Source organism: Pagrus major, chromosome 11 (assembly GCF_040436345.1).
Source record: "Pagrus major chromosome 11, Pma_NU_1.0".
NCBI lineage: Eukaryota > Metazoa > Chordata > Actinopteri > Spariformes > Sparidae > Pagrus > Pagrus major.
In genome coordinates this window covers 6543740-6559826 of record NC_133225.1, presented here as the reverse complement: position 1 = coordinate 6559826, position 16087 = coordinate 6543740, and the positions used below count along the sequence as shown (strand labels likewise).

At 38.5% G+C, this 16087-nt stretch overlaps 1 protein-coding gene across 3 annotated transcripts in view; it reads right to left on the bottom strand.

The window, feature by feature from the left end:
* Nucleotides 1-16087, bottom strand: part of lpp (LIM domain containing preferred translocation partner in lipoma) — a 155679-nt gene that overhangs the window by 131970 nt on the left and 7622 nt on the right. The window lies entirely within an intron of this gene.

Here is a 16087-nt window from a genome sequence, read left to right as displayed (position 1 = left end):
AATAAGCAATAATAATGTGATAATATTTGTTTTAATTCAGTTATAATTTAATGGATCTTAATTTGTGTCACTGCCACACACCCGTCCCTTTCACCAACCCCTTCAACTCTCAAAGACAGAGACACCAATTCTCTCAGCCTGAAGCTATCGCCAAAGTTCATGGCTAAAAATGATTTCATTGCCATGAATTTTGCAGTACTATAGCCACTTACTGCATGAGCACATTCTGAAAATACTGTGCCTATCATTGACAATCTAACCTGAGCCACTTTTTTATTGTTAGATGTGACCATACATAACTGCATCTAATTAAACATGTCGACAGCAACACACGACAAGTATTTACATTTGACTGAATCAGGTAAAATAAGTTATTCATAAAGATTCACACCAAAGACCCTGAGAACACTCAGGCATACTTTTTTGATAGTCAAATAAAATGAGCCAATTTCGCTCAATGCCAAATCCATTATGATAACTTAGGTTAAACAATTTTCATCCTTGTAGAGCAAGAGAAAAAAGCACAATGACTTAAAAACTCAAATTATCAAAGCCATTAAACATTCAGATAAAGTCATTTGCTATTGAACACAAGTGATCATCCAAGTGCATTAGACCATTAACACATTTCTAAAGACTCGCATTCTGTCAAAGAAATATAATTTAGGCCATAAAAGGGCTTTATTTATCAGGCTATGATGGACGGGATTGAAGGAGACCAAAGAAAGGTGCACGTGCGTCACACTCTTCTGACTTCTTCATACTGCACTCAGGATCATTCTGCTATTTTTATAGGTTATATATGATGTGTATGAATACTCATGGCGCATTTTATTTTACTCCAGCTGACCTAAACATTACTCTCATACAGACGTACCAAAGCTTAGGAGTGGTGGGTCCATTTCCTACGTGGACACATGCTTTCTAAGTGCTCCTACAATGGAGGACTTGATTGGGCTTGAATGTTTACAGCCTGAAAAGAGAGTCAGAACTAATGAAAAATACATATCCCTGAAAACACCTTTGCTTTTTCCCTGGGCTTTATGGTGTATTTATAACTACTTCTTTACAGCATCGCAGCAAAGTGAAAGGCATGTTCAAATTAAATTTGAGCATGTTACCTTTTCTGAACCCGGTACAGTATACAGCACCACTGGGCTTACAGGAATCTGCCTGAGGGCAGACTGGAGTGCAGCAAATAACCTTGACAGGAAACAAGTGGCTCACCTGACCTGCAAACCATTTGTGAGAGCTTCACCTGGGCCCAGACTATAGGCGACTCTTACTAAAAGGCGAGGAGGCTGCCAGGCTGAGTGACTGTCAGAGCGCCAGTTTCAATTTTTGATTATACCCCCATAGATGCAAATTAGGGGTGTAACGGTTCTGAACCGAAACCGAAAACCTCGAACCCCTTTAGGTTCAGAAACTCATTCTATCTTCCCGGACCTCAGTTCATACCCGCCCTGCCCCTACCGCACACGTGTGTCCGGTTAGTTTCATTTCTGCAAGATGGCTAATAAACCTGAGCTTGCAGATCCCCCGGCCATATTCCGGTTTAGCCGTGTGGAGACACTTTGGGTTTCCAGTTGATATTAAAGGCCTCATGAAGGGTTTGCTGTTGTGGTTTCTTACTTGCTGCTCTGCTGGGCTGAGTGAGCTCAGTGTCTGGGTGATGTCTCCGCATATGCGCTTGCATGTTTGAAGTGTTGCCGGCCCCTCCCACAACAAGTTTCATAAAACACAGACGACAAATAACGTGCGTTTTGATAACGACGCGACTACCATCCTCCTTAAGCAGCGCAAAATTCATTGCATTAACTACCGATGGTTGGACATCTCGCGCAACGGAGAGCTTCATCACAATAACGGCACACTACATCACCGACAACTGGGTAATTAAGAATCCCGTTCTTCAGACACGCGCTGTTTATGAAAGTCACACAAGTGACCATCTGTCGGAAATACTACAGGCAGCTGTATCAGAGTGGAAGATTGACAGACCAAATGTCACCATTCCTGTGACAATGGACAACGCCAAAAATATTGTTAATGCCGTTGAAGCATGTGGATTTTCTCCAAGCAGACTGGTCTTAAGAGAAGTGCTTTTTATTTATTGTTGTTATACCTCAGACTGGTGTAAGAAGTTTTTCATTTTTATTTTATTTGTTTAGACAATGTAGACTGGTCTTAAGACTAATGTTTATTTTTTGTATTCCTGGATAGTTAAGAGATTAATAACACCTTTGCTTTTTCCCTGGGCTTTATAGTGTATTTATAACTACTTCTTTACAGCATCGCAGCAAAGTGAAAGGCATGTTCAAATTAAATTTGAGCGTGTTACCTTTTCTGAACCCGGTACAGTATACAGCACCACTAGGCTTACAGGAATCTGCCTGAGGGCAGACTGGAGTGCAGCAAATAACCTTGACAGGAAACAAGTGGCTCACCTGACCTGCAAACCATTTGTGAGAGCTTCACCTGGGCCCAGACTATAGGCGACTCTTACTAAAAGGCGAGGAGGCTGCCAGGCTGAGTGACTGTCAGAGCCCCAGTTTCAATTTTTGATAATACCCCCATAGATGTAAATTAGGGGTGTAACGGTTCTGAACCGAAACCGAAAACCTCAAACCCCTTTAGGTTCAGAAACTGATTCTATCTTCCCGGACCTCGGTTCATACCCGTCCTGCCCCTACCGCACACGTGTGTCCGGTTAGTTTCATTTCTGCAAGATGGCTAATAAACCTGAGCTTGCAGATCCCCCAGCCATATTCCGGTCAGCCCTGTGGAGACACTTTGGGTTTCCAGTTGATATTAAAGGCCTCGTGAAGAGTTTGCTGTTGTGGTTTCTTACTTGCTGCTCCGCTGGGCTGAGTGAGCTCAGTGTCTGGGTGATGTCTCCGCATATGCGCTTGCATGTTTAAAGTGTTGCCGGCCCCTCCCACAACAAGTTTCATAAAACACAGACGACAAATAACGTGCGTTTTGATAACGACGCGACTACCATCCTCCTTAAGCAGCGCAAAATTCATTGCATTAACTACTGATGCTTGGACATCTCGCGCAACGTAGAGCTTCGTCACAATAACGGCACACTACATCACAGTTCAAAAAAATGTCACCATTCCCGTGACAACGCCAAAAATATTGTTAATGCCATTGAAGCATGTGGATTTTCTCCAAGCAGACTGGTCTTAAGAGAAGTGCTTTTTATTTATTTTTGTTATACCTCAGACTGGTGTAAGAAGTTTTTCATTTTTATTTTATTTATTTAAACAATGTAGACTGATCTTAAGACAAATGTTTATTTTTTGTATTCCTGGATAGTTAAGAGATTAATAGAAGTGTTTTTTTAAAAACATTTTTTTATTGTGGACTGGTCTAAAGAGAAGTGTTATACTTGGTTAAGTTAATATAACTTAAGTAATGTTCATGTTCTTGATATTGCAATGCAACAATCCTTTAATACAATCCAGACATTTTTTCTGGAAGTTTTCCAAAAGGTTTTTCAGTATGTTTTTAAAAACCGAGGTTGGAACCGAACTGTGAGTCAAAAACCGAAGTTCAAACCGAACCGTGGGTTTGGTGAACCGTTACACCCCTAATGTAAATACACAGAGTTTCAGGGGGTAGAATTTTCTGAAGAATCATTATTTCTAATTTCATCTCCTACCACTAGAATTCAAAATACGGATGAGTTGTAACTAATAATATCTCACTTTATGCCCTTGTGTTGGCCTTTCAGTCAGGGAATGTGGAGTGGAATATACTTCAACGAAATAAGCTCAAAAAATACTTGAATGTCTTACCTTGTTGAACCACATGAGTCCTTCAGCCTTGGACATCATCTCCCCGTCTACTCTTCAGCTTCAGAAACATTGACTGCATAAAATATGGATGGAGCTTCCCGGTCTTAAACCTGCATTACTCTAATTCCCAGCAGGCGGCGACTCCACTGGTTGCAAAAAGAATTCTGATTCTATTTAAGCTTACGAGAAAATGTCTATACTTCTCACTTGATTTATTACTTCGGTAAACAGTTTCCTAGTGAGTTTATGGTCTCAAGCGATAATTTAGAGTCCTTTTCATTAAAGCATGATGTTAATTTTGTTAATTATGGTTCCATTTAGAGAAGAATAGATAATACATCTTTAAGGTGCATCTACCTTTTGATTGACAAGTGGCAATCACAGCGTGTCCTCAGATTCTCGGTCCAATCCAATCAGGATATCCACCCCAGCTCCACCCTCTTATCCAAATATGATCACGTCCGGCTCCAAAAAAACAAGATGGCAACAGCTGTAATACCAAATGTGAGGCTTCAAAAACAGCAGTCGACAAACCAGTGGGTGATGTCACGGTGGTTTACACTTGGACAGACAGCCTCTGAGGGTCTCCCTCCCCAGTCTCAGTGTGTTTTCTAGAACAGTATGTGATTCCTCCACTGCCCACAGGTTGCCTCCACTGAGTTCCACCTGACCTACTCACCTGCCGAACAGTCCATGTCTGTATTGTCTTGCTTGCTGAAGTGCTCCAGCCTGTGTTGTTCGCCTGCTGATTTCCCAGTGTGTTCTTCTACCTGTGTGCCTGCTACACACTACACGCCTGAACATCGACCGCTACAGTAATACATGACGTGATTTATGTCTGCATTTGAACACTCCTTCCATTGCCCCATGACTCAGTCCTAAAGTCCACCGTTACACACTCTCAGACTTTGACATTCATTTCTGATAAGTCTGTGAGGGCTCAGGGCTGTCATGTAGTAATCATAATGCCAAGGAAAAAGCCTCACTCCTTGTAACCACCAAGTATGATCCAATTTTTATGCAATATTTGGAGCCTTTGCTTCCTCCTGCACTCCTGGTGTCAAAGGTCATTGGGAATGTGCACTGGTCCCATCATCTTAAACGTAACTGAATAAATTATGTTGTGTCTCAAAACAAAAATTACTGTGAAACTCATGACTTTGTCTGCATGTGCCGTATCCATGCAACAGAAAGCACATGCAGAGAGACCAGTATCCATACCACAGAGGGTCTGCACTCAGCTCTCTGCTCCTGTCAAAACCATTACAATCTGCAGAGGCTTCCACTAGGGTTGCAGTCAATTCAGAGATTATGATTGGTTAATGGTTACTATGATGGTTCAGCTGTCATTGACAACAGTGGCACAAAGCGGAGAATTTGTGAGCTTTATAAATCCCCATGCTTCAACTGCATTTATCATAAATAGCACAACGGAGAAACAGATCTCACTGTGGATAATGTAAATCCTGCACAGTTGTAGAAATCATTCATTTTCTTTAAATACAGTGAAATATCAAAAAGCATTTTGCAGTGTTTGTGTGCTGAAAATCCAGTTATTTCTTGGTATATGTCAAATGGTGGTGTTAAAAATACTGAAATATCGATACGCATCAATTCTAAATATTTGAAGTAAGTAAATTAATTCAGATGCTGTTGCTCTTAACACACAGTGCACAAGCCTTGTTATATTTATCTTTCAGTAAAAATCTAAAATGGTATGCCCTCATTGTTGGGTCAATTTACCCCTGCACCCCGTCCAGCACGTGAGCCAATCTGTCTGCTCGGTTCCACTAGGCCTATAGATTTCATGTGTGGATGACATCACGCAATCAAAAATCACTTTTCTAGGTGCAGAGAAAGTTTTACAAATATAAAGCCACCATGGATTAAAAATTCATAACACAAAGGTGGGAGATGAGAGGGGAAAAAAGGCCAAGGATTGCCTTTCAATGCTTTTATCATTTGCACACAGAAAAAACTGTAAAGACTAGCAAGACTAGCAAAAAAAAAAAACAAGCACAATCCCTCAAAGGTGGCAAAACAGATCTAGTGCTTTGCTTTGTATGATTCTTCATAATTTGATGCTTCTACAACAAATGAAAGTTGGGCCAGTGGAGGGATTTAAGAGATTAGGGAATGCATCTAATGTACTGGATCTGTCTGATATTAACACAAGTGACCTCAAACCTGACACGTAAGGTCCCTCTCAACCTCAGCTTAAACCTCGCAGCTTGAGACCTAAAAAAGCAAGCACGGAGCTCAAATAACAAGCAAATCATGTATAGGCTATGTGTCTGTGCTTAGAGGGGCTGCACTATGGTACTTGATCCACAATGCACGCAACAACAGAAACAATTGGATAATCCATTAATGAAGCAGATTCTGGGGCAGCTCACTAAGACCCAGACCATAACCTTTAACTCCCTATGTATTTAGATAGTGCATGAGAAGAGTGAAAGTAACCGCAAATGTGGAGACACAAAGAGGCTTTTCTCTTTATGCTGTGACAAACCAACAGAATGACGTCCCCTCCACCTCTTCCTACGTACATACTTGTCATAGCATTAGGGACGCTTTAAAGTATAAATCTTACTGCATTAGTGCTCTGACCAACAGCACCCAAAATAAATAGCTTCCATTTAGTGAAGCCCTAGCGTTTATATTTGTTTGTTTGTTTCTAGATCTTTCTTGGAATCCAATTTAGGTTAATCAGTATAAACAACTGATTGACATCATAGACAACATTATATAAGAGTAAGTAAGGTGGTTCTTATGCAACAAACATCACGTCAATGTCAGAAACAAACACTGATATCCAACAATTCTGCAAACCCCAGAGTTCATTCAGACTACTGCTACAACATTTTTTTTTGTTGATTGTTTTTTTATTTTCTTACATCCAAGGTAAATGTTTTTTGCTTTCTACAAAATGTGCATCAAGGTATCAGGCTGAGGTTTTGGAAAAGATTGGGGGGAGAGGGGATAATATTCTGAGGAAAAACTTAAATATTCTCTTAGATTAAAGTGTTAGATTTATGAGAAATAATTCACAAATTTACAAGCAAAATATTAAACATTCTTTGAAATTATGAAGTCAAAAATTTGTAGGAAAAAAAACACGGAAATAACAAAAAACTGTGTTTTTTGTCAAAGAAATTCCTTGCCGTTTGTTGAGTATTAACTGCATAGGTGAAAAACGTACCTGGAACCAACTGTCAAATGTCTTACACAGAGATAAACAAAACAATAATTTGGGACCTGACAAACATGTCAAAATTATTGATTCACAATCATAATAATGATTTAAGGAAAAAGCAATGTTTTTATTCTGCACCTTTCTACAAGCTCCACAGATGTATTATCAAAAAAGTCTGATAAACTGCCTCAAGTGATGTCACTTGAGGCAGTGATGGTTCAGTGCAAACTACTAATTTCAAAATTAAAAAAGATCATGGCGTGGAGTTATAAAGAAGAGCGCTTGCCTTGAGCTGAAGGCTAGCAGCCCAAGACTACATTAGCCACTACTAGCATAACACACCAACAGTAAATCTCCAACGGAACTGTCAGGCGTTGAGTTGCATTCTGGGCAATGTATGCATAAGAAAGAAAGTTTGAGGGGAAACAAAAGACAATTTCTCTGGTGCATCAATTTTGAAGAGGCAAATGTTTATTCCCAAGAGGACACGTTCAAATTGCTTGTCCAAAAAAACAGTTCAAAACCAAGAGACACTAAAAACAAAGACAACACAGAACCAGAGCCCTTTCTGCATTTTTGCTTTAAATGATGAATCAAATCATCAAACTTGTTACAGATTATTTTTCTGTTGATCTAGTAATGGATTAGTCGGCAAATTGAATCAGCTCTAAATAACATATTGTGTTAGGGACGAAACACATCAACAACAACACTGTTATCTTTCAGCTGTGATACACATTACGCATTTCGTTCAAGTACTAATACATAAAAGCCTCAATTCACTCTCAAAATGAGAGTTTCATTGAAGGTGCTTTCCTTAATTTAAATGAATAGCTCAGATAAAGAAAACCTTATTTCCAACAGTTATGGCCTAAATTCAAAGTACATCTATTCCTGAAAAGAGGACACCGCACTAACACGGATCAACCCCAAATCAGGAGTTGAAATCACAAGCTAACTGGATATCTTTGTTTATTTCCTGAACACAGAGATAGCAAAAATGGTCTCCTGGGAAATAAGCTCACACTCCTCTATTTTGCACTCACACACTGAGTATCACATAAACTCATAGTCTGCCTTGATGTAAGGATGCATCGAGGGGTGAGTGTGAGGTTATGTGAAGACTCAGTCCCAGGTGTCGCTCTGCCAGAACAGAGACAGAGACTTCCAGCCAGGAGAATGATTTGGGTCAGTGGGTAATTGCATTCCTGGACCACAGGGAACTTGTTGGCAATTAATCCTGCCAATGAGCCACATGAAATATGCCCACGTACAGTGTGCCAGTAGACTGATAAATGCAGCTCTGTTAACATAGCTCTTTCAAAGAGTGATATGGTAAAAAAAATTCTGCTGCTGCCACCAGAGAATCAAAGCTGCAGTGACACAATAAGATTGTGACAGAATAAAAGTGTTGTGCCTGATTAAGCAGAAATTCATCCCAAGCATCCAGAGCCTACCTTCCCTTTCCTTCTCTTAATCAAGATCAAGAGAAACCCCTGCCAGATGAAAAGTTCGATTCAACAAAGGTGTAGAATTACTCCAGAAGGAAAAAGGGACAACTTTAATGGTTCATTTACATTATTTTAACCCCTAACGCTTCTCTAATAGTACCTTTCTGTCAAGAGTGCTATGTAATGTGAACACTTTATATGCATACTGAAGACTACTTTCAGGAGTTTAAGTCAAAAAACGTAATCGTGCCTCACATTTAAAACCCACGAAAGAGGAAATGATTGATTTAGTTTAAATTAAATTGAAGAAGCATATTTGAAATTTCCAGTGATCAAAATGTTAGGCACTTTATTGTCATTGTATACACGTACACAAGTTACAAGTAGGTACTTTTACACAATAAATACACATTCTTTGATGACAGTCCAAAGTGAAATAATGTTTTAAGTTGTACTACTAACAATTTTCACTGACATCCTTTATCCTTTGGCTTTTCTAATCTGATTTATGTGGTTTGCAGTTTATATGTTCTGGCACATCATTAATGGCTCTGTGTTTTGCCAACAACATGCTTCAGTAATTTGACTGTCTTTAGAGGCTGGCATCTGTCGCTGCATGCCAAGCAAGTGTATCAGTCACATTGTGTAAAGTGTCCCATTAGCCTCGAGCTTCTGCCTAATCTGAGATTAATCAGTTAGTGGCATCTGATCCTAAATGATAGGGACACAGAGAAAATGTCACTTCTGGCACACAATCACTTTGCTGTCATTATGACATTGTTAAAGATTACTGTTGTTGTTCACTGGTCACGAAAGTGTTGATGAACAGCAAATAGATGTTCACCAACCAGAATGTGAAAAAGGACGGGTGTCGGGAATGCTGGAACGCCTAAAAGCTTCATCGGACTCAAAGTGAAACATTTTAAACCACAGGAACTTTTCTTGGGCTTCGTTAGGGCTGCACTATTAATTCTAATATTATCATTGCATATAGTGCAACATGGCCATGTGCAGTCTCCAAATGGCAGATCATAAAGGTAAAATGTGTGACAAAACAGCATGATGATAAAGTACTGCAGTACTGCAGTGATGCCCTGGTCTACAAATCTTGTTCTCCAGATGTAAGAAAAATGTTTGTTTGGTACAGACCCCAACAAATGTCACACAATCATGATTTTAATGGTTGCAGTCGTAATCAGGGCTCCAAGGTGCCACAAAATCTGTAACTAAATATTTTTATTAGTTGCACTGGTGCGCTTGATATTCAGCAAGAAAAAAAATACCTCAACAAGTACCTAGTAAAACAGGGAAAAACACTCTAGTCTTCACATTAAGTGTAACCTTTTTTTCTTCATCAATCAAGGGTTTTTGTTATTCCCCAGCTAGACTAGTGAAGCACTTTAAACATCAGCACTTTGTAACTTCTTTTTTTGTTAAGAATTGAGGTTATCGCAATTTCTTTCTTGTTGTGTGTGCTGTGATGAAAAACATGTATCTGCACCTTTCTTCCTGTCTACAATCATTTCCCTAGTGTTAGGAAATTAAATTAAAATGTGGGCTACCATTGGGTGAACCTAAATTATGCACTAGTGCAACCAGTGTAAAAAGTTAATCTGGAGCACTGTGATATCTGTCTAATAATCACAACATAATCCTTTTTAACCATATTTTGCAGCCCAGGACCCCATTGTCTTTTTCATGTACTTAGGAAGGTTACCATCATTTTGGAAAGCAGACAAGTTCTACTTTTGGTTTCTTGTCCATGGTTCCTGCCTCTGAAAAAGTCTTTATTTTCAAATCTATTTGTTAATTGATTTAAAGCAGCTACTTTACTAGAAAAAATGCCCATAAAACTACCCCAAATGTTTCCAAAGGTCATCACTGCCTCTTAGACAGACTGTTTTTTCCTTTCAGCTCGCCAAGTTCACACAGCTGTTGTTGATGTTTAGGAGCTTCCTGACTTTATCGGTTATGGTGGAAATAGCTATCGTTGACTTGGCTTTTCCTAATAAGTAATCAGCAATGAGGCCACGTTCACATGATTAACATGTAATATGGCTGCCAATATCATAGTTGAAAAAATCCAGCAATGTCAGACTGAATTATAACACGGAGTAAGATTCTTCAGCTGAGATTGCCTCATCTTGTTTTTATAGGTTTATTAAAGTGAATAATGATGAAAAGCTCAAATATTTAGTTAAGTCCATATTTGACTATATTTTAGAGACACAAATTATGCAGACTGTAAATGTCCTTGGACTGGCTATAAAGGTGCTCTGAAACTCTGAAATCCTATTTTATTTCATTGTTACCTAAGGAATATAAAATGGGGGGGACTGAAGTAAATTAGAGATCAGGCTTACTAATGAGCCAAATGTTAGAGGAATTTAGACATTTGGAAAAAGGCAAAACTACAGATTTCATTGGCAGCAATACAAGGACTTTCCAGGGGAAAATATGGGACCTACAACAAGAGAGAAAGCTTTGCTGATGAAAAACAAGAAGTAAAGGAGTAGGGTGTGTTATGTAAAAGATATTTTATATTCTTATGAAATAAAAACTGAACGCTCCAGACATGACAAACTGTCTGGCAAAGGCTGTTGACATCTCATCACATATCAAACAGCATCCCACCATGAAGGATGGCCATGACTTCATGCAGTGGGTATGGGTGATTCTTTGTAATGGGAAAGTATTGGGAACAATAATAAGAGGCAAAGTCTTGTGATAAACCTCCTTCAAAGTGCTGAAGACCGTCAACTGAAGCAGTGACTTTTGTTAAAACATAATACAGGCCGCCAGCATGCAGCCAAATCAACATTAAAAGATGAGGGAGCCGACCAAAGCCTTGAAAACTATTATTATCTAGCTGTGAGGTTCCAGATGGCAACCAACTGAATACCCCTCGTCTCACCCTCACATTGGGTGCTGCCTGCTGAAAATCTCAAAATCTTACCAAGTATGTTGTTCCATTTTTCTTGATAGAAAAGCAAGAAACACCTTGTATTTATTGTTTGTTTTCTTTAAACTTACTTTTGAAGTGGCACCTTTTCCAACGTTAAAAACGTGAAATACAGAAAAAACACCAGTGTTGGATTTGTCCATTCTGGACTACTGTAGAAAAAACATGGATGTACAACATACTACATCAGTCTATACAGAAGAGGACCCTCTAACACTGTAGATATGTAATGCTCATTCTATGTGCCCTAAATCCCCCTAATTTCTACACACTACACCTTTAAAGCTGCCATAGCAACAGTATTTGCTGGTGAGAAAAAACATTTCAATACTACTTCTATATTTGAAATCCAATCAAAAGGTAAACATTTTGAAATTTCCATCATTGTCGGTGGCATCAGAGAAAACAGCAGCTGCACTGCACACTAACATACAATCTCAGTGTTCAATCTGTACTTTAAAACTCTCGACTGTATAGGAATAATAGCTGTTTAGCAGGCCTCCTTAGTTATAGAGCAATCAGGAGTTGAACACAAAAACAGAAAGTAATCAAACCCTTAAAGTGATTCGCCTTAATAAGAAAGATAATCTCCTCCACTTTAGCTTGATGCTCCTCGGCTCAGTCGGATCCTCAGTGTAATTGCTCTTGTTAATCATGCCTTAATTTGTTGACGAGATTCATTTGGAAGACTTGTCTTGAAAACATACAATCTCTCCCAATCTGTGAATGCCAACATCTTGAAATTAAGGGCCGCAAAGTAGAGTGAGACCAGATTAAGTCATTTTAAGAGTGTTAGAGATGTCGCCAGAGACTTATGTAACCAACGATCGGTGTCTGTCACTGCTTATTAAACTGGATGAGCCACTGAGCTCGAAACACACTTACTGATGGAGTATTTGTTAAGAAACTGTTCACTGCAACATTCTTGATACTGTCGTTGTAAATAAAACTGGTAGTGAACTAAAATATTTCAATAAATTCCAGAGGTAATAGTTCGATATCTATGTTAGATAATTGTAAATTGTATAAATCTTTTTCGCATATTTTTTTATTATAACAAACAATTTTTTGATAACAAAACTCCTCAAACTTGAAATAACATTTAAGATAGCTTTTGTTTGCCCCTAGCTCCTCCATACCTCACATGTGAAGTAATTCATTCAGTCAGCTTACCCATCTAGTTGGTTATGTCACTAATTGGTATGTTTTCGTGGCGTGGGTCTTCATGTCACTGAGGTTATGTCAGTAGTTCAGACACAGAAGAGAGCATTAAATACAGCTATTTCTACAGTTGGCCTAAAGAGTAGATTTTGAACACTTTCAAGATCGATCATGATTCAAAAATCAGATCGCCCACCCTTGGTAAAAGCTAAAATATAAGGGAACCATTGTTCAAGAGTCATAAAGTCATAGAAGTGAACTTATTCTGTAAAGTCAGTTGCACAGCAGTCTTCCTATACATAGCAAACATTTGATACCATTAGCAGCCACAAGCTAATGTTCAAACCAGAGCATCTAAGAACATTTTAAGAAAGTAAGTTATACCTTTTCATCTTAATGCTGATGAATGCCAACATTTCCCATTTGTAATGCTAAAATGCTGATTTCAACATGCTATCATGTTCATGTTAATGACAATGTTAATGTATGCATTACATGTATGTAATATGTAATATACCGATGTTTATACCAAAATTTCAATCAATATAGGATTATCTTATTACGATGATCTTACATTTAGCAACTTTAATGTTCGCTATCATCTTAATTTATAATGTTAGCATGCTAACATTTTCTTATATCTACATATAAACTATCACTTAGGTTAATAATGTCATTAGTTTTGCAGATATAAGGTCATAAACCCAAGTACTGACGAATTCAAGTTTTGACCGAATGAAGATGATGGAAAGTGAAGGAATCAATAACGTTATACAACTCAGAGGAACACTGATGTCTGAACCAACTTCATGGTAATCCATCCAAAAGAAAGTCAAGACATTTAATGCAAAGCAAAAAAAGGCTGCCTGTAGAACAGTCAACAATAATTTGGTCATCAGTTTTATTTTAACATGTTCATCACTCATTGACGAGTAAATATAAATATATTTATGTACTTTTTTGGTACTTCAGCAGATTGTAATGCAGTCATGTTCCCAGAAAAACAAAAAATTTTAAGAAACAAATATATAGATCAAATATCAAAGCAGCTGCTAAGAACTATGAAAATTGTATAAAAAGGGTCAACAATGGCTGAAAATATGCTTTATGTATAACTGCATAGAAGATAAATAACTTATACCATCTTATATTCAGTAATGTAATGTGAATGTATGTGGACAGCATCCAGTATCTTAAAAAACTATGAAAAAAAACAATTGACACTGGCATGCAAACAGGCTAGTTTTAATTCTGAAATGTCATTTGGTAATCGAACCACACCATCACTGAAGTCAGCAGCACCAGCCCTTAAAGCTAAGTAAAATCAGTTACCTCTTCCCTCTACTACTACTACTGCCAGGCATCTGCCACTATATGTTTGAAGTGTGACAGTGAGAGCCAGGAGGAAGGTCAGACCTGTTAAATTGTAGATATCAGAGTGGATGTTTGCAAATTCAGAATTCTTCAATGACCCGAGCTGCCCCCAACTAACACACAACCGCGACTCATCTCCAGGAAAACACACCGGGCTATTTAACTATTTCTATCCCACATATCTCTTCAATTTGCTCAGACACAACAGACTTTTGCATTTATCACATTCATCTCTCAACTGAATCAACTCAACCTTATCTATATAGCCTTTTACAAACAATACAGTTGACCCAAATGCTTTACAGCATACAGAGAAAAACAAAACACAACAGGAAAGAGAGGAAAAGTAAGTGAGAGTGACGATACAGTAATCTTAATAATTAAAAAATAATAACAGCATTGATAATAAATCATTACTGTTATTATAACAGCATTAATAATAACAACAACGGGATGAATATACTTAATATATTCCCATCAGATTGTGACAGACCTCTCTGACATTGTCATATTACTGACAGACAGCTGTATGTACACAAGATCAGTCTTGTGGTCAAAGAATTTCTCACTGCAGCGCTGCGTCCAGACTTTTCAAAAAACCTTCCCAAAATATCCGGTGAGCTGGTGAGCAGTCAATATCAATTCCCTGTCTTTTCCATACTTGCAGAGACACACAGGAACACTGAGTGTTGGGAATGTGTCTGATGCAAGGAAACAGCAATGGTATTTCCTTTACACCTCTCAAACTTTCAATCAAGCAGTGACAAATAGACACAGAAGTTCCCCCAAGAGCAGCTTTGGACAAGGCAAAAAAGACACGGACGAATTAATCATTTATTATATTATATTATATGTATGGCTATTCTGACAATAACAAATTGCTACCATAAGACAAAAAGAATAAAACAAAAATTGAGTATAAAAAGATACTCACAGTTTCTCTTTAGATCATGGAAGCACAGAAAACTGCTAGCTTTACTAAATGGCAGTCACTTGGAAAGCTCCTCTCACCCCTAGAAAGCCTTATGCAGCTGAAATGACTCACATCCCCTCTTCCAACCTCTGTCAACCATCGTGAGGAGGTAAACATTTCCAAATATGGAGAAAATATGAAGACAGTATTGAGGGCAATATCAGTTTGGTTTGCTTTTAACTTGGAATGCCATACTCTGTGAGCCAGAGTCCCTCAGCAGAGCCAGTTCTGTGGTGCATACCTTTCACTTGGAATAATAATGATGATTGTAGAGAACTTTTCACAATCGCTCCGGGTTCGGTCTGACCTAAGATGGGTAACACTGTGAGCCTGCCATGCAAGCTCCGTTTTTTATGGGTAAAAATTCAAAATGTAGAGAAGATGAGTGAGCTTAAAACTGTGAATGGGAATCTGAATAAATTGCAAAAGTTCAGGTATATACAGACATCATTTACTTTTTTTGTTCACCAGACCAGTGCCAGATTAGAAAAGTAAAGAGAGCCCATTAACTGTGAGAAGCTGTCCTGTCACACAGATTGTCTTCAAGTGATTAAGAAAGTATAATTAAAGTGTGATTACTCCCCATGAGTGGTGTAGGTCAGGGGAGATCATGGTAATATTAAGAGCCGCTAAGAGGGAACATTACACCGTCCTGCCTGGATTGGAATTGTTTTGAAGAGTAATTTGGCTCATGAGCGCTCGTTTCCTCAAACAGCACAAACCCACTTCATCCAAATCCCAAAGGAACAGACTGCATTCAGAGGACAGACATTCTTACATGGTCACGAATTCTTTAAAAGTATATGTTTGATTCCTTCAGTCCAAAATCTGGTACAGATCTGATTTGTAACAATGCCAAATCAGTTTGAACAATCATATAAGAGTTCATTTGACTTTTATACGACTCCAGTGAAACAATTTGTCTGGCACTTTAGAAAAGACAAGAGAAAAATTAGAAGAGACAGCTATGCCTGAGAATGTGGCTGCAATGTCAATGTAGAGTAAAGCGCCTTAAAAATAACCTAAAAAATTTAAAGACTTGAATAAAAGAGTTGGCCATGGCTGCTTTTACAATGAGCTAAACCGGTTAGTATGCAACAAAGCTAGGGCCTGCTGTGGCTCAGGAGGCAGAGCAGGTAGTCCACTAATCGTAAGGTCGGTGGT